This window comes from Blennius ocellaris, assembly GCF_963422515.1.
Source record: "Blennius ocellaris genome assembly, chromosome: 7".
NCBI classification, from domain to species: Eukaryota; Metazoa; Chordata; class Actinopteri; order Blenniiformes; family Blenniidae; genus Blennius; species Blennius ocellaris.
This window is the reverse complement of record NC_137656.1, coordinates 23968648-23990330: the sequence shown is the minus strand read 5'-3', so window position 1 is coordinate 23990330 and position 21683 is coordinate 23968648.

Sequence of the window (21683 nt, the reverse complement as noted above, 5' to 3'; positions counted from 1 at the left end):
ACCATCTGATTTAACAGTGATGTGTCATCCTGATGTGGGTGACCATGGGGAACTCTCCGGGGGAATGTGGCAAACCGAACCATCACTCACTGCAGTGGTGGGCTGGTTTGACGTCAAGATACAAGCGAAATTATTTTATATTAATGAATAAAGCCGCTTCATTGGCTCTGAATCATCATGAAGTGTTGCTGTGCTGCAGCCTGTGTGCATTAATAAACCATTGTTATTGTTGGCCATAATCAAGCTCTTTATTGCTTCGCCACTCGATTGCCACTTGCTGCTTTGTTACAGAAAGCTTTGCATCTCTAATCGGTCCATTTTTCACCTCTTGTCTGGCCGTTTGCTGGATTGCAGTGATTTTGATGGATGCCTGAGCTCTTCAGGTTATGAAATTTGCAGCTCAATAAGTTCAACATTCTTTATCAGGACAACAATTATTCGAGTATGATAATTAACTCATGTGTGGTAAAGTGAAATAATTCTGCTCGCTCAGCTGCATTTGTTAGTTTCATGTCAAGCTGGACGACAGTGACACATTTCAGTGTTGTGTGTGTGTGTCAATGAATAATTGTTTGATAGGTCAACAAGCTGATATTTTCCAGCGGTGTGACTTTGCTGATTGCACTTTGTTGAGTGGTCCACACTTAAATAACTTTTTTGGAGTCTGGATGCTTTTGCATTTTTGCAGGCAGGCGTGGTCTCTCGAGGAAACTTAGCCTTTAACCCTGACTTTTCTTCTGTTCTGCCACCAAGAGGTATTTTGTTCTTGGACAATGGGAGGATGAACCTTGTTATCTGCTCTGGAAAATGTCTTCATTGTTGGATGCTAAATTAAATAACTCTAACATTGTGATAGTGCTGATTGTTTGGATTATGGAATAAATAAAAATTGAATTCCCACAAATGTGACTGAGCTCATCAATACTGTCCATCCTTCTTCTATAACACTTATAAAAGTCGTATAAAGGAAGAAGTGATGCCAGCAAACTATGACAGCCACATTCACAGCGATGTTTTTTTTCAACTGAGAGGAAACTGGATTACCAGAGCAAATCTAGACATGCACAGGAAGGACCCTAAACCTGACCTCGGGTGTGAACAGAGGATGTTCTTGCTGTAAGTGGAGAGCACAAACCACCACCATGTGCCCTTTATTCATTAATTCTGCTGGATTTTCATCTAAAAATAATGGATGTGACTCACATCTCTAAGGCAGAATGATTAAAAATAAAAATAGAAAGCATATTTCACTGATCCCCTTTCGATCCTTAATCCTGATTGAGATTGCAGATGAGTTGTAGTTTTCTTCCGTTAGTCTTTAAAACAGAGGAGCTGATACATACCAGCCGGAGCTTTGACATCCACGCAAACAAGATTTGCACTGTTTAAGGTGCGTACGCATCTTTTCAAGCTTTAGAATGTGTTGGAAGGGATTCATATATTGGACTCCTGATTTGTGGCTCCATCCATGCTTAACATACATAGTATTACAGGATAAAGAAAACCGATGTAAAATGATGGTTCTGTAAAAAAAAAAAAAGATCATCGTAAAACAGCCTGTCCAGTTGTGTGTGTACGGAATGTCATGCAGTCAATGGGCGTTTGTGGTGGATGAAGCAGCCTTGTGATTCCAACAAACGATCCACTTTTGTGAAAATGACGCACGACTGAAAGCTGGATTGACCTTTGCCTGCTTTGCACATCATCTGGCTCGCATGCTCGCTGATGAAGGGCTGATGACGAAGCCGAGTTCAGGACAAGGTCTTTCCAAACCGCCAGATCGTCTTCATCTTCAAGCTCTGCTCTGCTTAAGGAATCTTGCACACAGTCCAGTTTGTTTTAAGTCAAATACAGTAACGTTCATCCTTACTATGCAAGGAGGGACTGAGGGACTATTTGCACTTTTGGTCCATAATGAGGCAAAGTCTGGAGTGTTTTCCCTCCAACTACGTTCTACAAAATGCATGTCTGATCCTTGACTCGCCATCATTGATTAGCTATGCATAAAGCGATCGATGAGTTATTCATGACGAGGGAGTCGAAGTGGAAGTCTCTTACAGCTCGTTTAAATGAGAGGAGTCGATAAACACGATGGAAGAAGCTCTCCCTCGCAGCACAGCTGGCTGCAGATGTCAAAGACTTCCCACAGAGAGGAGAGCGCAGACCCCGATAGATCCACTTTTGTCACAGTTTGTCAGTGCAGCTGCTCACAGTGCTGGTCTGATGGTCTCAAGCCCCCCCCACCATCAGATAGGAGTGGTGGAGAGTGTATAATGGCCTCCTCTGCTCTGTGACAGCGCTGAAAGCTTCACCGCCATCAGACATGATGGAACAAGTCCAGAGAAATCACAAGCAGCTGTTATATCTCCCGCACTCCTTCGCAGGATATCCTGTTGCCTGCTGATGCGTGGGGCTTTATAGCCAAAGTAGATAATTCACAAAGTCAAATTGCATAAGCACATGGAGAGCAGCTCGACTGGAGCAAACAGGATACCAGGGATTGAAGGGGGAGGCTGAGTGAGCCGGCGCTGCTCATTTCTGTTGGATTGATGCGGTGGGGCATAAGTTTCAGGAAAAACGCCAAAGATTCTGACGTTACATTAGCATGGGACTTACAACAAATACACTAAAACAACCTATTGCTCGCCATGAAAAGTTTATAAACAACTTCACCTCTCTGTTGCAATTGTATTCAATGTATGTGCATAAATAGGCTCGCAGCATAGATCGGGCTGGACCACAAGAGCAGAACCAAAACTATAAATCACCGATCAGCAAAATGAAATGCACACATGCAAAGAAAGAACATGCAGACTCCACACAGAAAGGCTCCTGACTCGAACTGAGCAACAAGTGAAACAATTCTTAACGATATAAAGCTGTGTGCACATATATATCAAGAACACTAAAATCCATGCATAGGTACTTTTTCTAGAAACTGCTTTAAGTAATTTTTATATGAGAAACTACTGAAGTAGGTTTACTACTTCTTAGAAAATTGATGAGCTCGTTAATTGTAACCAATGATTGTCCAGAATACTTTTGTTGTGTAAAATTATATTTCGTAGAAGGAAAAGATGTGAAGGAAAACTCGTTCTAATGTTAATCTTTCCACTCAAAACGGCCCGGGATGAAACTTCTCTCTTGCTGTGAGTTGAGATTGCCAACCACTTCAACACTGTGCAACAAACATTACAACTTTGTTGCATAAATTACACCAAAGCTGTGTTGTTTATCAAATGCGCGTTACAGATGTTGACTCATATCACATTTTATAGATCCCACAGTTCCTTTTCTGTTAAAGTGTCTTTTTAACAATGTTTTCATCCTTTCTCTCTAGTAACTGCTTTATCTTACTCAACATGGTCAAGACAAGCGGTGTGTGTGTGTGTGTGTGTGTGTGTGTGCGTGCGTGCGTGCGTGCGTGCGTGCGTGCGTGCGTGCGTGCGTGCGTGCGTGCGTGTGTGTGTGTGTGTGTGTGTCTATTTTTATTGTTATTATGCAACCCACTGTGTTGGGAGGTATGGAAAAGTGTAACATTACCTTATGTTTCAGCATGTTTTCTTTGCAGTGTTCAACGTATTTCTGACTAAGAAATAAACCGGGGTAAAAAAAAACAAAAAAACTTTTCCTCCAAATTTCCGTATTCAATTTCACCAGTGGGCCAACCGCGGTTGCATCCGAGAATCGTTTCCCACCCACATGCGGAGTTGCTGCACTTTTACAACATGCTGAGCTGTTCTGGTCCTCCTGCTCCGCCTGTCATCTTCCCCTGCAGGAGAAGGATGTTTTGCCCTACATTAACCTCCCACAGAAATCTCTGCAGGAGTCGAAGCTGGAAAGAACACAATGATGATGCTTGTGTTTCATTATATGTGAGCGCTCCTGCAGTGTCCTGTAGAAGCTGCTGAGATCATCTATTTGAACCTTAACCAGGCTTTCTGTGAACCAGTGGCATACAAACACTGTGATTCATACCTGGTGAAGCGTTAAATCATACCTATGATTTCTGTAATCATCGTACGCTTCAGGTTTGTGTGTGTGTGTGTGTGTGTGTGTGTGTGTGTGTGTGTGTGTGTGTGTGTGTGTGTGTGTGTGTGTGTGTGTGTGTGCGTGTGTGTGTGTGTGTGTGGGGGGGGGGGGGGGTGTACAAAAGTAGTTTTGTGGTGCAGTAAAATCTACATCAAGGATCACAAAACACGGAAAATTCACATTGTTACTGAACTTGAGTCTGGAAAAGAGTATAATATATAAAATAAATGTTTATACCGACTCCGCGATGACTTCTGCAAAATGTAACAGTCATTTTATTGCAGCTCGAGAGTGCATATTGATCCTGATACAGCCGCCTGAAGTCGAGGTTTGCTCAGGCTGCGGGCTCCCGGCCATCATGATGCATGATGAAGGCAATGAGATCCACTTCCAGCTAATGCAACCCCAACTCCCCTCCTCTCAGCTCATCTCATCTTCACCTGCAGAGACGCTACGTCAAGTCTCCAGTTGTGATCTAGTTTGTCAGCAAGTGCAACTTAGATATAAAGGTTAACAACCTGAATTTGGTTCCTGCTGCAAGTGTTGCTGCCTGCCGCCACAGCGAACTGTTTGGCCTTTTGCAACCTTAGCTTTTGGTTAAAAAAAAAAAAAAAAGACCACAATCTGGCAAAGTGTGTTAAATCCTCGAGTGAGAAAGATTTTTTTTACCACTTCTGCTTTAATCAGCCTTTTGATGGGAACAGGCTCCACTCCTATTAAAAAACACATGTAGGCCAGCGGTGTTGCTCAACTCATCTTATATTGAAGACAAGGAGCCGATGTTGTAACACCTATCAACATCAGCGCTCAACTACCAGACAGGAGGAGGAAGACATCGTAAGTTTTTCAGATGTCAGGTTACATTGGATATTAGGGTTTAAATTTAGGGATGCCGTTTTATTGGCTGGTAAAAAGGAAAAAAAAGATCCCCAAGAAATGCATTGGATTTAAATAATGTGTTTAAAGAAGAGAATAGAGGAATGTATTTGCCTTTAGTGGACAGCAAAATGAACATTTTGAAGGAGGCCTCCTCCACTTTAAAGTGTTTTCCACAGAAACAGGAATCAAAAATGTGACTCAGATATTGATTCACAATGTCTTTGAAATCCAGATTTAGGTTATGTTAAACTATCTGGCAGTCAGAGTCTGTTGTGGAAAACTCTGTGTTTAACTTGTAAAGATCAATAAAAGTGGATGTCATGAAGTGTTGCAGGCAAAGCTATTGTTCTAAATAAAAGTCCAGCTCAAGAGGGAATAATGTGGAAAAAAAAAAGCATTGATTCCAGTGAGATGGTGACTGCCCTGTTGTTTCGTCTTATGTTATGCCTTTATGGTGTGTTTTCACAATGTGTTCCCTTTATGTTTATTTCAGTCTTGGTTCATGAAGTTCAGTCTTGTCATGCTTCGGGATAATGTTGTTTTTGTGGATGATGATGTGTCTCGTCATGTCATTAGGGTTTTCACAGTTATGTTTTCATGTTGGCTTGTATCATGTCCACGTTTCCCTTTGCATCAGTGTTATAGTGCCTTTTCATGTTCCCTTGAGCCATGGCATGCAATCAGATTTATTTTTCACACGTCTGCCCATGTCATGCATTGCTTCTGCGCGTCACATTTTATTTATCGTGTCTCATGTTATGGCCAGTGTCCATGTTCAGGGTGAGATGCTTCGCCATCTCTCACATACTTTCTTGTGCCTCCACTTTTTATGCGTCATCTCTGAGTGCTCACATCGATTGTTTCGACCTCCTGGTGTGACAGTATCAGCCTGTCTGTGGTCTTTGTGTGTCGGCCTTTTTTGTCTTGCTGTTTGCAGTCTTCTCTCCATTTGGCCCGAGATCAGGCTAAACTCTGCATCATCCATCTGTTTGAGCTCCTGTCTGGGTTCCTTGTCATACCTTCTGCTTTATTTGACCGTTTGTCCTGGACTCAATGCCACTAATAAAGACCTTCCCTGTTAATAGGTCAGGAATGTAGGCAAACGGCAACAACGACAACTCCACTCCTCAGTTCTCACCTTTCTCATTTGCTGCCTTGCACCTAATCGCATGGAAGACCAGGATGGGGAGGAGGCTGCTCCATTGGCACATGTAATTGGAGTGTCTGATGGCCACAGCGCAGGAGATGAAAGGTAATCGGAAGGTGTGAGAGCAGGTGTTAAGATGGAGGGTCAGCTCCCGGGGCTTCGAGCTCCTATTACGGAGAGTACCGTAAAAATCAGAGGAACAACTCAACTTTTCCAGGAGTGGAGGTGTTAAGAAAGTTACGTGTGTATTTTAACACAACAATATCACTGTATGTCAATGCATTATGCAAATCTTTAGTTAGTCGGTGGAGATTTTTTCTATATCATTGGAGGAGAGAGTGTGGTGATCTGGGCTAATTGAGAGGCCTCTTGAACCAAAACAGCCACATCCGCTGCTATGAGCCTGGTCAGGAGTTCATCCGACAGTAATGATCCAAAACACATGTCCCTGTCCCGGCACTGCATGAGGAAAAGAACTTGAAAGCTTGAATACATGGAGTGACCGACACAGTCTCCAGACTTAAAAACAATCAAGTCGTTTTGGATGAACTGGACAGAAGAGTCAAAATGCACATTTATGGGAACTTCTGCAACACTTAAAAGAATATTTGATTTCCATTGTAGAAAGAATGCCACAAGTGTGTTCAGCTGTTATATCTGCCAAAGTCCCTATTTTCAGGTCAAAAGTTTAGAATAAATTTTGGTTTGTATATTAATTCCTTTTATAAATTTAAATTATGTATTTGTATATGTTTAAATTGTCAATAAAAAAAACTGAAAAACTGGATTTATTGTTAAGCTTTTTACTTGCAGTGTATATGAATAAATAAAACTCAACAAATTTGGCACGCTCATCAGGAATTCCCAAATGGAAAAACTGTGCTCTCTAGCGCCACCTACAATCACTAAAATGACCTATGACCGATGACCGATGACCGATGACCACCAGAAGGAATGTCGTAGAGAGATCGAACCGAAACTCACTTGTTCATCTCATCTAGACAAAAAACACACGCTCACACCCCTGACCTAAATCCAACTGGAAGTCCACAATTTGCTTTCAAAGTAAGCTTTTTGCCCTAAAATAAAATTTGCCCTGGCACAAACGCTATCTCCTCTTAGGGCGACCATTGTATCGGCTTCAAAACACAATTGAATGACAGAGGAGACACTTCTGCACAACTTCATGGTTATTCAAGCATGCACTCTTCGTGGGAACGTTAACATACGTGCAAGTTAGTGTTAGCATTTGCGTTGATTAAGATATGTGTGAATTAGCACACACGTTAATGTTTGCATGCACGTCAGCGTAAGACTGTTACAATGAATGGGCAAAGTGCCGCCTGCATGGAACAGGGTCATGAATGGGCTGGAGGCCATGATTGGGCCGACGCTGACGGGACTAAATGAAAGCTTGCAGCTTTCATTTTATTTGTATTTGAGGAAATTATCCCTCATTTTCAGGGATGGGTCAATGACACCTCACGAAGTGTTGCAGCACTTTACCAAAACCCTATCGGTACTGTGTTGGTACTGTCACTGTGTGGCTCAATACTGACACCTGCTGGATCTTAAACATAATTACAAGCAACCTCATAGAAAGACTGGCATACTGATTCAATAACATTGAGTGATTGTATTTATTATTGTATTATTTTATATCTTAATCTAAGGTTAAAATGTGTATATATTTAAAATTTGTAGTCAATAATGTGAATGTGTGTTATAACGTGAAAATCAAAGTGAGAGTGTTGTGAATGTGGCGTTACTTAAGTACGTGTCTTTGAGGGAAGAAGATTGTTTAGTTTTAAAAAATTGTCACAAATTTGTATTAAAAAAATAGTTTTAATAGGGTCTTTGCCTTCAGCCGGTTCCATTGTTTTGAAGCAATTTCACCAGCTTTTGAGAAGACCTGCTCGCATAGCACCGATGAGGCCGGTGTACAAAGAAGTCGTTGGGCCAGGCGGAAGAGATTTGGATAGGTCTTTTTGTGGCGGTCCCAATATTTCAAAGGATCCTGGGATCTCGGGATGTTGGACTCCCCCAGGTATTTCTGGACTTGACGCTGGCATCAACTGAGGCGTTGGTGGTTTGCATGCTAACTTCCAGCTGCTGCCACAGGTCATCTGAAAACAACAAATTGACATTTTAGATTTAGCCATCAATTGCAAATAAGTACATGGTTTGCAAGCAAATCAATGCAAAAAAAGATAAGCTGATAAAATAAGAAAAACATGGCTGAAGTGGGTGCCGATAACGATTGTGAAGACGGTCCAGGCCGAGGCCCCGTTGATGTGCGTCCAATTACAGCAACACCAATTACATTTAGATTTCAGCCTGCTGAGCGCTTTGTTGCTTCTCTTTGCCAGTGACGCTTGATCGAAAGCATGTGACAGTTTGCCCAGATGTTTGCCTCATTCATAAAAGTGCAGGAATTTGATCACAGGATTTCTTCATAATACAATTTTAAGTATGTGCAATGCAAATTCAATGCCAAATTTGGAGACTTTGAACAGAAGAAGTGATGTTTGATGCTGCGTCGTTTACAAGCCACTTTATTGGTTTTGTCCCAGTCATCCATCATTCTCCTCTGGACTTGGGCCAAATTGTCAGCAGTGTGACTTTGTGGAAAGTATATCACACCCAACACAGATGTACACAGCTGCATGTTCTCATTACTGTAGTGACAGGTCAGAGCCAAGTAAGCCTTCATGTTCACAGATGTCCACATGTCGGCTGTTATACTCACTGCCACAGCTTGCTCTGCTTCCTTTTTCACTCGGTCTCATTCCTCCTCATATTTATTGGGCCACCATTTCTTTGAGAGTGTGAAAATTAAAACAAAAGCAAGTCAATACATTCAATTAAATACTAAATGAAATAGATTTTTCAACTACTACTCAAGACACTTTCTGTAGAAAAGAAGGACCTCAATCAGTTCCCTGAACGCCTCATTCTCAACAATGCCGAGGGGTTGGCAGGCCTTGACGACTAGATTTATGATTGCCTCGTCCAATGCTTGCTTCCTGGAAGCTTGATGGTCAAAAAGGAAATGCTAAACACAGAATATGTATTCATTACAGAATATTTATTCATAATTCACAAGGCAATCATGTGGAAGTTGTAAAAAGTCTATATACCTGTGTGGATTCTTAGTGTATTTGACCTCCTTTTCATGCCTGGCTCTGGAATGAGGAGGTGCTTTTGTTCATGTAATACAGTTCAGTCAAACAAATGCAACATTTAACCTGCAGGAAAAAGAAAAAAGATTTGAATTCTGATACATCAAGAAACTGAGAGGAACAGGATGAAGAAGGAAATAAAGACATACGTCTGCGGCAGAGAGGTGATGCAGCGCACCTGACTCTCGTCAGAGGCTAATTACCTCTCTGCCCATAAAGGGACATTTTCTTTCAGGCTCCATGTGAAAGGGTTTCACTGCAAAGAATTGTGTGTCAAAATATTGGGGGCACCTCTGTTATCTTGTTGACAGACGTTCCTCCTCATAAACAGTTTTGGGATATGTCCGAAAAGTCCCTCCTTCCTCCTTATCTATGGACTTTACCTGAACCTCCTGGATGATGTCACGGGGTTAAGGAAAGGTGTTAGAAGGCTTCTTAAAGTAGTGCTGGTGTGGCAGTCGGATCACACTTTTACTGAGTGACATCATAATAATGCGACCGCGGCACAACTTAGTGACGTCTGCTGTGGTGGGAAAAGAAGTACAAGTTTCTGAAAATGGACTATAAAAAGCATCATGCAGGCCAGCTGATCGATTCGAATCACACCGAAATGTCATTAACCGTTTATCTTGTACTCAAAAGAAGTAGAATGGGTGAAGTAATCATCACAATCTTAGTTTAATATTGGAGGTCTGGATCAGAAGTGGGTGAGTGTATGTTTGGAGGCTTCGGTGACTCATCGGAAGCTCTAATCGCCTTGTGCAGAAGAGGTCACATCATTATCAGAAGCAATGAAATGTGCCGTCACTGTGTAAAAACAGGCATATGGTTTGCTCAATTAATGAGCATTCTTGTCAAACTTTTGTTCTTTGCGTTCCTCCATGAATCAGCTAATTTTTAACTGGTGTACAATGCACTCGTGCTCACGCCTCGCTGAAAGAGCTCTAATGACACTGTAACCCATTCCGCATTTCCTTCCTTCCCTTTGTTTTTCCCTCTTCAGCCTCCTCTCAGAACTAATATGTTAACCACCAAGACATGATGAGAATCCTGGAGATCCTCTGCCAGACCTCTGCGACACAAACCACGGTCCCATGTTTCCACAGCGGTGTCGAGAGGAGCGCAGCTAGCTATGCTAATAGAGGCGAGCACAAAGGCACAGCTCCCGCTGAGATGAGCGGAGATGAGACAATGATCGCTAATTAATCATGCACTTGGGTCACGCGGCTCATCTCTTCACTGTCGACACAAGAGCAGGAGGGAATGACTCACTTCCCGCTGAAGGATTCACACAGGAGGCGGCTGAATGCAGCGGCACACGGGCGTCTCGGCAAGACGTCTTTCATTAGTCCCAGCCGGCCATGCAAACGTGTGAACTGCTCTGGGGACAAAAATACAAGGCCACTCATTTATTATTTCACATGTATATATGAAACTGTATTATATTTATATCAAATATAAGCTGAAGCAACCAACCCGTTGCTTCTATGATTCCACTGTTAATAAATATATATGAACTGTGGCAATTGTCATTTATTGTTGGTTCAAGAAAAAAAAAAAAGCATGCATATCCTTGTGAGATTGAGGGAAATCTTTGTTTTCCGTAACGCTTAAGGCATGGCCACACCATATAGGGTATAAAACAACTTAATATCATGATATCATACTAAGCTATAATGCTTTTAGTATCTGGCTGAATTTAAATGTTCACATTTTGCACTTTATATCTGCCAAGATTTATGTTTAAAATTAGTAAATGAAACCAGGTGTAAGTAATGACAAATTGTTATGCTATCCATTTTGGTGAAGAATTGGTTATTGACCTCTATTAAAACCATTATTTTTCAACATAATTAGTCTGATTTAGTCCAGTTCATTGGGGTAAAAAATTGTTTTGTTTAGAAATGTAATTTGTTTACATGTGAAGGGTTTAAAAAGGAAAAAGAATATTGAGTTTAAGTATGTTACATACTCCTAAGCGCAAATCATACACACTTCCTCTCTGAGCGGAATACTAAAATATCCATCCACTTTCTGTAACTACTTTCTCTTCATTACTTTTGATTCGGAGCACAGGGAGCCGACACAGAGCAGAAGGCCTCGCGCAGTCTGAACACGTTTCCACTCCATCACAGGGTTAATGCAGAAAGATAATCACATGCTCACACACTTACACCTACGGTCAATTTAAAGTCACCAGTTGACCTAACAAGAATATCTTTGAAGGTGCCTGTTAGATCCTGGACTCATCATGAAGAGCGCTAACCTTTATACCAGAGACCCACAACCTGCGGAACCTGGATCCCCTTGGATGGGCACCAAAGGTGATAGATGGGGTGATCCTCCCGTCATCCAAAGACATGCGCGTGAGATTAAAAATTACCCTAAATTCCCTGTAGGTGTGGATGTGAGTGTGTATGGCTGTTGTATAGCCTCCATCGTGAGCTGGGATGGGCTCCAACTCCTGTGACCCTGAACAGAATAAAGCTGTATAAGAGAGGGATGGATGTTTTTGGTTTCTCTGTCTTATATTCAGTGTTGAGTGGGTGGGTGGGGGGCTTCAAGGAATAAAGGTTGAGAGCTAGAAACTATAATATTTCATGTTCCTTCTACACCGCATTGAAACGTTTTGAAAGACATGTATAATTATAGATCTTCCTAATGGTCTTTTTTTTTTGGTTTTGTTTTAATTTCGCAAATCAGAGCCGGGGAACACTGAAGCAATGAAGGGTTGACCCACCCTGGTCAGGTCACAAGGTCAATATGGGACAAACAGAGAGAAAGACGATCATACACATTCCTATTCAACATACATAATAGAGTGCTTGACTTTTTTTTTTTTAAACATACCGGTACTATGAATACTAAACATAAAATAATGTCATAAATTAATCTGCATCACTGTACGGGGTTGGCATAAAGTATGTTTTAGAGACGGTAAACTGTAACTTTCATTAACATATTACAAATTTGTATTTTCAGACTCATAACTTTTTCATGGGTTTTACATCAGTACTTTCTCTTTACTCGTAATTTTAGGACTCCATTCTTTTTATTGCTAAAACCATAATGTGTGGAGAAAATATCTGCACATTTCGCTGCAATGAAATGGGAATAACACATAGAGTTATGTCCCTTACCCCGAGTATAAAGCTTTCCCTTTATTTTTGTATTGTTCAGTACTGTAATTACCTTTTTCATTTTTTTTCTTTTGTTTTTTACTTGCTTCCAAACTGGTATCCTGGCAACTGACAGTTTGACAGGCTCTGTACACCTTCAACAGTAAAACAGCAAGAATGGACAGAACCAAAATAAACATGACAATATTGGCTGACTTTGAATATCAGAAAGTCTTTGACTCAGTGGCAGTGCACTGGGTGATGAATTGGAGCAAAAGCTTAGTGCAGTCACAATGTGCTAAGCTGCAGCTTTTAGTAAACAAAGCCTCGTGTCCAGCCCATAAGAATAAGCTTCAAGCACTGATACCAAATCAGTTTTATTGCATCTCCAATCTACAGCAAGTTGATGCCACTTGTGTGAAGTCTTTTAACTGCGTGTGTGTGTGTGTGTGTGTGTGTGTGTGTGTGTGTGTGTGTGTGTGTGTGCGTGCGTGCGTGCGTGCGTGCGTGCGTGCGTGCGTGCGTGCGTGTCCTAAAATGTGCCTGCTGCAGTTGGCTTCTGGGGTGACTGCTGCTTTTTGTTTCCATGGCACCACAAGGATGCTGTATTTCCCTGTCCGAAGATTCCATGCATGACTGCAGCTCGGCTTAAAGATGCGGACTGAGGTACGATCCGAACCAGGGGTCTGGACTCCTTTTACGCTCCTTGTGAGTGTGTGGGTCGGAGCTGTTTTGTCATTCTTGGGTTGACCGTACGTGTCTGGTTGGAATCTGTCAGTTTTGTCCGTTCATGTAATTCATCATTAGCTTGGTTTCAGATCCCATGTATCTAATCAACTAATTGTTTGAGTGTGATTGTATTTGTTTCCTCCCATTAGCCTTTTTGTCTGATCTGTTTCTAATCTAATTGGTTAGGTTTTGATTCTTTGACGTTGTCTTTGTTGCAACCTGACTAATCTGTTTTATTTCCCTCATGCAGGTGCTGAAGGCTGGTGGTGGCGGTGACCTTGTGGCGGCATCCTCCTGTCTTGTCTGCAGTGTTCCTGGGAGTGAGTTGATTTCACAGTGTGGGTGTGTTTGCTGTTTTTAGAAATGATTTAATAAAGATTGTACTTTTGAAAATTTGGAATAATGTCTTGTGTCTTTTCGAGTAGACGAGTCTGTGTGCCTTTTGTAGGAAAGGTAATTCCCTGGGTGAAATTCCCATGGGGGTGTCGTCAAGCTCATTTCCGGTTTCACCTTTTAGTGATATTTATCCTCGTAACCCTCCTCCTCTCCACACATGATTTTATTTGTATTTACCTGTATGTTTCATTTCATGTTATGAAGCGATGACCTTTAGTCTTATAAACTACTGTACCTTCTTTTGTACGCGACTGCTTTTCCTCCTGAATAGGAGCAAAAGCAATGAAGACCAAGTGGAAAGTGTGGATTAAAAGGCGCCACACTGTCACAGAAAGGAGTCAGACAGAGGCCCCGGGCCAACCATGCCTCGCCGAGGGCCCTGGAGTCATGAGAGGACGGTGGGTGATGGAACAGAGGGCTCAGCTCAGTTGTGGGCCTGGTGGACGGAGCGTGGGGACATGGAACCAGAAGACAACGGGAGACCAGGAGGAGCAACATGCAGAGAGGAGAAGAGGGACACCGGGCCGTGACGACACCAGCGTGGTGCAGGGAGCCGACCAGAGTCAAGGAAATCCAGTCTCACGCCGCTTAAGTACCACTCGCTACTGACTCTACTCGCTATTGACACTTTTCCACCACATGTTAAGCACACATACACGTGTCGCTTTCTGCCCACCAAAGATTACAGTGGTTTTGTATGAATCGGTCACTTCTGCCAGTTCCACAGTGCAGTAGCCACTCTCTTCCTAGCGGGAACACATTCACAGAGAGTTGCGTCTTTGTGCTCCATAGCTGTGCGCCGTTTGTTGCACATAAATGTGGTACAATTGTTGTTATCTTTCACTATTACTTTGAGGCTCCCTGCCCTCCAATACAGCCTTTCTATTACTATTCATCTCCTTGGAGCTCACCAAACAATAAAAGTAGCTGATCAGAAATGTCCTACTAAAACAGCTGTCTTACTGAAGATCCCTGGTGGATATTAAATCAATTAACCAGTCCACATACCTTTTGTCATCCTTCTGGTCATGCCTTCTATCATCAATATGTTCTGGATCACATTCATCTAATATACATCTTATAGTTAAGCCCATCAATCATTAGCATTACAATTTCTGTTGAGAGTAAATACATACATGGTTGACACTGTCGAGGAAGGAAAGATATGTTTTAAAATAAATTCAAAGCCTTAAAAATAAATCCCATTTCACATTTAAATGAATCGTACGGCTTTGAGTTTAACAGTGTGCTCACCCTCCTGATTGTTTTAATAACCTACATTGTTTTTTAACTCGCATCACACAACATCTCATATTTTACATACTCAAAAGGGGGATTTTCTCAAATGACTTCAACTACAAAGCCTCACTCATGAATATTCAAACAGGCTCTTGAAAGCCGTTTTTAAAAGACGGGGCTGTAAAAGTGGCTCCGCTTGTTTACGGCACTGGTGGTTGAATATGTATTCTTCATCATTAGCAAATGTTTGCTGATGACAAGCTGTGTGATGTAAACACTGAGACAAGTTGGCAGTTGAAGAGGATCTTTGATGGGTCTTTAAATACGTTGGAGTCAGTCTTGTTTGTAATTGTATATCATTTGCAGAAGGCAAATACAAATTAGCTTTGTGGGTTGTTGGGCTTTGGGGCCATTGCAGATAAAATGGCAACATCTGGCACTGTGCTTCATTAGCTTTACTTTATGAATCTAAATGGAACAGACTGTTGTTCTCTCAGTGGTAATAATGATTTACATGAATTAAAATACTCGTCAATACAGCTTACCTTTTTTCTCTAGTTTGTTGGATCTCCCTCATGAAACCTGTGGTAACGACTGAATATGAAGTGAAATCTACTGTAAATTAACTACCAGACACTGGAGCTGCTTCATTGATCCACTGAAACAGAACAAAAAAAAATTACATTTTGGCCTGATGGTAGCAACAAACAAAGGAACGTTGATTTTAATGGAAGAACAACAAATTTCTTTTATACTTTTGCCAAAACTAAGGGTGTCAAACATTTTTAGTTCAGGTGCTTTGGTACGTTGGATTCGGATTGTATATTTACTGTAGGACATGATGTGCAGCTGCTGCATTGGCTGTATCGGTATTGGCAACAATGCTTTTTTTTGGGGGGGGGGGGGGGGGTTGTATTTTGTTTCTGCTGGCCCTGACTGGAACCACCACACACGACTGCATCCAATAGGTGACATCCAACAACACTGATGGATTTGATCACATATGGGCCAAAGTGCTAGCAAGCATGAAGGCAAGGTAACTTTGTTACATCCTTGTACATACATGTACTTCTATTTGCAACTCATATTTGTCCCATGCAGGTGCACATCACAATAATTGCGCTCGGTGCCACAGGTGTCCTCCGACCACAGTGTGAATGCATTGCCGGAAAGGATGGGAAGTGGAACCACGTTGCTGCCTGTCTTTGTTACTTTGCACTACAAAGACATCATCAGAACATATTAGCACATATTTATTCTCACGTTACACCAATTCTAACAGCTTTATTTCAAGAAGTAGTCCAGCTTTGCTTGCACAGTATGCCATAAGTCTTGTTGTTGTTCCAGGAGAGGCTCACAGGACCAGCACTGGTTTCCATAGAGACAGATGTTCAGAGGTCCTTAGTTATGGACGATATTGTGGCTGCATTTGCAGAAGCCAAGGCCTGCAAGCAGCAGTCTTAAGAAAAAACATTGCACTACAACTGGACTATAGATATAAGACCAAGGTGTCACAGTTCTTACTTTCCACTTCAATTCCTTGTTTTTTTGTTGTTGTTTTTTGCTTGGTTGTATTTTTATCACACTTAAAATTTTACACATTTCAGTTGTTTGTTTTTCTGGCATTTAGATATTGTGTGTGAAGTCTGAAATATGTATCTTATATGTTAATTATTTAATAAAGTATTTCTTTATCGATCTGTCGTTAATTCATCATTATTCTGGGGCCGGGAAGCCCCATAGTCCTTCTTGCCTCGGGCCCCCAGGGGGTCTAGAAACTGCGGTCAAAGCCAGCCGTCCCTCGTTTCTGTTTGGTGAAGTGTGCCACTCCGAAATTTTTATGGTTGCTCGTATTGTGCATTTTACGGCAACGTCTAGGAGCAGAGTCAAACTCTCGGTTTTCAAAATAAAGGACATTTTGAGATGATATGGTTTTCACGTTTGTAACCCCAGCTCCAGGTAGCTAATAATTAGAGGGGGTATAGTAGTACACTGGGGCGGGCCCCGGATTCAATTAGTAACACATTATTTTAACCAAATATAATTTTTTTCAAAGTGAAAAGGAGCCAATAAATGGAAAAAGAAAAGTAAACTAAACAATATAGATAAATTAAGTTGATTAAGGAAACATAGTTTGTTCCACGCTAATAATACTAAAATATACTCACAGGCACCTAAGCCGTGGTAACCTAGATTTACTCACTCACACATCCACTCCTCCTTCAGGAGAGGGTGTGGCCTTCACAGTAAGACAGTGCAGGAGTGAGTGACTCTCTGCCATACCAGTAATTAGCAGTGTTGAGTCATTTGTGCTATGAAAAGCACAAAATGCTGATACTTTCAAACCTATAGGTACTGTGAGCTACTGGAAATTGAAAAATAAATTCTAATTATATTATAATTAAAACAAATAATCAAAATGAATTTTTTATTTATTTCAATTCAGCCTTGAGTTGGCCCTGCCAACCCTGACCGCAGATCACTGATCTGTATAAAGTTCATGGTATGTATGTACTGTATGATTGCTGGTGCCCAAGTCATTTATAGTCTTCTATCCTCTATCATCTGTAATCTATTCCTCCAATCACCAGTATCATCAGTTTTATTACTGTATATTTTATAACAATTCAGGTCATTGTCACATTTTGGGTCATTATTACATATTGGACTCTAACAAGACTCATTGTCATGCAGCAGTATTTGAATGTTTGTGACATTTTTTTTTTTTTTTCATTATTCACATTGTGACCCGGGGTGCCCAATCTTCTGATCCCCACTGTAGATATTCTCCTTTGCTTTGCTTTGGTGGGGGAGGAGTGGGGGGTCTTGTCTCAGGTTCACCATTGAGAAGCTTTTCTCTTTTTCTGCTTTTTTGCTTTTTTCTCTTGTCTTCTGCTCACATATTTTTTTCCTTGTCCCAAATCTGAAAAACAAAATGATGTTTGTTGTGTAAAACAATGCTGGTTAAACAGCATTTCAACTAAGGTTAGTGCCGCTATCTAATTAACTATATGTAGAACTGATCCAGTCATTTTTCAATTATGAATAACAGCTTGTCTTGTCGTTGATGTACCTCCTTGGGTTACTGTTGGATTGGTTCTTTCTGTTGGGGAGGAGGAGCGGTCAGAAGTTGTGCACTTCTTCTCCTCTTCATTTTGTTTTGGTGATCTTTAATAAGCAAGAAAGACTTAGTTTCAGTTTAGTTAGTATTTTTGCTTAAAATACAAAAACTCCTCAGAGCACTAAAGTTTGGACAAATACCTGTTGACAGAGCCTGGAGGTTGTGGTAGGACATCTTGTGGCATGGCCTGCTCCTTTTTGCTCAGGTCAGATGAACATTTTTTATTGGCCACATGGTTGCTGTTGGACCAGGTGATGCTGGCAAATAGTGGCTGAATATATTCATATTCATAAGAGCTGCAACTGTTGCACTCCTCCATGTGTTTGCTGGAAGATTTCACATTGGGAGGTTAACAATCATCACACTCAACAGCTTGCAAAAGCACAATGATGTTGAATATTTGTACACACTTTGCAACCATTGTATTGGTCTGTTTGTTTATAAGACACAATATCATCAGAGAGATCAAGTTTAGACAAATACCTGTTGACAGACTCTGCAAGATCCAAATCCTCCAAGTGCTTTTCATTCGCTGAAGGCTTTACTTCTGTAATGAAGTCATCTTGCACTGAGGGCAACTTCCCTGGTTGACCATCCTGAGGTATCACAAAATAATTTGACTTTTCAATGTAGATTTTAACATAAATGTAATTGGAATTTAATGGTGTCATTTATTATGGAAGCAATTTGTAATAAACTACTAACTCACATAATGCAAACTTGCAGGACTTTTGGGTATCTGTAAAGAAAGAGAGAAAGTTGCTTATCTATCAATGTGTGTTAGAAGATATCCTTCTGTAAACTTGTTATGTCAACAATCACATACCTGTTAAATTGGCTGCATTATGACTTTTCACCTCTTCACGCAAATCATTCTGCTCTTTTTCAAGAGAGCTGATTTTCTCTTTGTGTTCATTGAGGTTTTTCAAATAGGTCGCTGCAACTCCCATCACATCAGCCGCTAGTGTTTGTCTGTCAATTGTGGGAGCGCCACAAATATACTGTAAAACACAAGTAAAGTCAATCGTTAGACCTGCTCAATTTTACTTTTACAGTACATTAGTAAATGTTATTGTGGTCATCAATCTCTCTCTTATTTCATTTACATCCAAAATGACATGTTTCTACTGGAAATACTGATGACTCATAAGATTTATTTAACAACAACTTACATTCAAAACTGGACCACTTCGTTAAGGACTTTCCCCTCTTCGGGCTCCATTTCTGGAAGCTGTGGTGGCACCGTCAGGTTTTTCATTTTCCAGTCACTATAATCTGCAGCAAATATTTGTAATAATATATTGTCAATTTTTCACAGACAATCGGCAATGCACTCATAGTAATTACACATTGATATTATCTATTTTATTTCTCAAAAAGTTGCCTTTCATGAGTCATTTAAGTTCACCAAAGGCACTTTTTTCATTCAACTCACAGTATTGATGGAAATAAATGTTGTGGCCTCGAAGTAATTCCTTGCAAAAAATCTCGTAGTGGATCAAGTCTCAAGATGAATCGCTCGTACGTATCTCACAACCGCTGGCAGGTGATGAACGGAGAATAAAACTGGAATCAGAGTGAAACTAGTGACATCTACCGCTGAACGAAGCTGAGTCGAACTGAAGAGAAAAGCCCAAATAGTTTAACCAGAAATGTCAAAAATGAACGACATCACAAATGACTCAGAAAAAACACTTCTCCTTCTTTCTCCACAACGAAATGACTTGAGTCTTAAACAAAGCATAATGATTCTGTCATCACAGGCCTCTACTCTTACCAGTAAGCTGAATATTTCAGAAGCACAAAGACAAATTTAGTAGCACGGTTTAATGTTTATATTGGTCAAAAGCAATTTGATTGTGGTAAAAAAAATCTTTTTCTGGCATTTACATATTGTGTGTAAAGTTTAATATATTTATCTTATATGTTCATTATTTAATAAAGTATTTCTTTACTGATCTGTCATCCTGGACTTCATTCATCATTATTCTGGGGCCGGGAGAACCCATAGTCCTTCTTGACCCGGGCCCCCAGGGGCTCTAGAAAAGCCCCTGAGCACAAGTGATGTGTGAGAAGTGCTGCAGTCGAAAGAGAGAGCGGAGATTGCAGCACTCAAACAAAGTTCTTCTCGAACAGGTGAAAGTAGTAGTTTACCATTAAAGCTATGACTGCTGACATTACTTTCTTTCATATTAATATGTGGATGCTTTTGAATTTAATATGCTCATTTACTGAACTTTTCAGGGGGTGGATCACGAGCTAAACAGCTGTCCCAGCTGGCAGACACTACATTTAGTGTGTTGGAAAGGTCTGACACCAGCATCAGCCGCCTGGAGGAGGACATTGATAGCTCATTAATTCAGCCGGCAGAACTGCGTCAAAGGTTGGACAAATTGATTTTCACCAGAGAAGAAATCAAGAGAAAAATATGTATTTACAGTAGGATGCACAGCATTGCCGATGTTCAGGTGGCTTTGTTGGGTTCCCTTGGACAATTAAATATTTTGTGATGCGCGCTGTGACATGACTTATTATTTTGGTGCCATTTTAATGTAATTGAAATTAAGTCTTATTTAATGTATCGTGTAACCATGTGGAATGCAGCAAAATAAACACAAATCAGCAATAATGATAACCAAGGCTGAATATAGTCTCTTCTCTGCAGCTCTGAGCAGTCAGAGGAACCGGGGTCTTCCACGTCACAGGACCACGTTCAGCCTGAGACTCCGCCGCCTCCTCCTCCTCCTCCTCCTCCCACTGTTGCTGCCGCTTCCTCGCCAACATCCTCCCCGCAGGAGAAATTGGAGGCAGAGATGGATATCTTCAAACAGCATACAAAGTCCTTCTACATGAGGGGTATTACAGGCTCAAAATTGAGCATTTGAAAAATAAATTGGCTAACATATACATTATGCAACTTGTCATTTATCTTAATACATTTGACTATTTATGTACATGTTAGTTCAATGTAATCACTGATTGGAAATGAGCTCGAGTGCAACTGTGTAAATTGGACACTGTGACGACACCCCCCCCCCCCCCCCCCCCCCCGCTGTGGCTGAACATTCTCATCATCGTCACTGTCGCCAACCTCGGGAGGTTCTGAGAGTTGCCTGGCCTTGCAGATGTTATGAAATATTGCACAGGCGATTATTGTTGTGATTATTATTATGTTATTTGGCAGACCTTACTTGGCGACAGCCTCACTTACCCGTACAACACATGGAATCTCCATTTCTGCTGTCCGATAACCCGCTTAACCAATGCTCGTATTTTCTTATGGGCCCTATGCACATACAAAACAAAAAACAAAGCACAGTTGCACAAAAAAGCTGGAAATTGTAAATAATCATACATGACTAAATTGTTTCATCACATCAGTGATCAACACTGATGTGAGCTGCATCTTCCCAAGGTTGCTGATTATGATTTCAGTCATTAATAGATGATCTTTGAAAGATGGATTGATGTGTTGTTTGAAAATATACCTTTTGTCTCAGACTGTCATTTCACGTAAACCAGGCCCAAAACACATTCATTTTCTAAAAAGGGACTAATTAAACATGTGTTAATAAAAGGATTCATATTAATAAGTGCTCTCTATTCACTTGCTGTTTAAAAGTACAATAATTTTCATAGCCGGGGGCCTCTCTCAATCTAAAAATATATTGTAACGCAGTTAATAAATTCACTGTATTTAAATTAAGTTAACATGGACTGAAATAGAATGATGAAGAGCCCCACCTTAGACGTTTACCACCAGCTGCCACTGATCGACTGTGATGTGTTCAGTGTCCTCCTCTGAACTTGTTGATTAACATATCAGTTAAGGGTGATGT